General features: G+C 44.4%; 1 protein-coding gene across 2 annotated transcripts in view; it reads left to right on the top strand.

Moving 5' to 3' along the window:
- Positions 1–644: 644 nt before the first annotated feature.
- The window catches only part of LOC101849487, a 48,752-nt gene continuing 48,200 nt past the window's right edge, over positions 645–1,196 (top strand). The window contains exon 1 of one of the 2 annotated variants that reach the window (XM_013087193.2): positions 645–1,104. The gene's annotated coding sequence lies outside the window, so the exon portion shown is untranslated. The remainder of the gene's footprint in view (positions 1,105–1,196) is intronic. The other variant, XM_035972005.1, reaches the window with a different exon arrangement.

Here is a 1,196-nt window from a genome sequence, read left to right as displayed (position 1 = left end):
TTTTATGCTCATTTATTTCGTGACGACGTGTAAGCGTGCGCGTGTGATAAGCAAGTAGATGCGTGTGTGCGTGCGTGCGTGCGTGTGTGTGTGTGTGTGTGTGTGTGTGTGTGTGTGTGTGTGTGTGTGTGCGTGTTTGGCATACATGTGTGTGCACATGTGTGCGTGTTATGTGTTCGTGAGTGTGTATGGTCTGCTGCTGGGGTAATAATATAGTGTAAAGCGTATAGCGCTTGCCTTTTGAGAGGGGTTATACGCTTTACAAATGCTATTTTTGAAAATTATTATGAAATAACTCATATGACCTTATGCAGTTGCTAGAGCAGTAAAACATTTACTAAACATAACGAGGTAACTCCCACTGATCAGTGGGTAACGCCCCGCCACTCGAGAATGGAAATCAAGTCCCCTGCGTGCCACCACCCCTTCATCTCCTTTGCCCCCTCCCCTGGGCTCCTGGCCGCTCCTGACCCTTTTAGCAGCCTTTCTACTGCAACTCCTTGGCTCTTACTAACTGCTGTCTTTCAGCTATTTATTAAAGTCGTACCGTTGATTACACCCAGTTTCAGTTTCGATTTCAGTAGCGACAGGGGGCTTCTTTCCAGGAAAAAGAGTATTTTCTCAGAACATTATTAATCAGCTCTTGTATTATATTTAGATCTAGTATTGGTTTTGATCATACGCAATTCACTCCTCCAGTGGAATGTCCCGAAAGTCTATAAGTTTTATAAACCAGTGTTGTGTAGAGCGACATCTAAATCGTGCAGCCTTCCCCCCAGTTCAGTGCTGCTTTCTATCATACAGAAAAAGTGCCACACTCTCATTCCTTCAGAGAAGAGAAACATAATTTCATCATTTAGCAGAAGTGCCACACTCTCTCATTTCTCCAGAGGACAGAAACATTAATTCTTCCCTTAGGAAAAGTGCCACACTCTGTCATTCCACCAGAAAGGAGCAACATTGACATTTCTTTTACTGAGAAGAGCCGCGTTCTTTCGTTCCTCCATAAAACTACAAAACTTCTCTATTGAGACGAGTGGCACAACGATCCTCATCGAAGACATCCAGACGACGTTCAGCTTGACATCAACAGTCTGTTAACTGGTAAGTCCTCTCTCTCTCTCTCTCTCTCTCTCTCTCTCTCTCTCTCTCTCTCTCTCTGTCTCTGTCTCTGTCTCTGTCTCTGTCTCTCTCTC

The sequence above is a fragment of the Aplysia californica genome, unplaced genomic scaffold (genome assembly GCF_000002075.1).
Source record: "Aplysia californica isolate F4 #8 unplaced genomic scaffold, AplCal3.0 scaffold00556, whole genome shotgun sequence".
Classification (NCBI taxonomy): Eukaryota; Metazoa; Mollusca; class Gastropoda; order Aplysiida; family Aplysiidae; genus Aplysia; species Aplysia californica.
The sequence above is the reverse complement of the archived record's forward strand: the minus strand, read 5'-3'. Positions and strand labels throughout refer to the sequence as shown.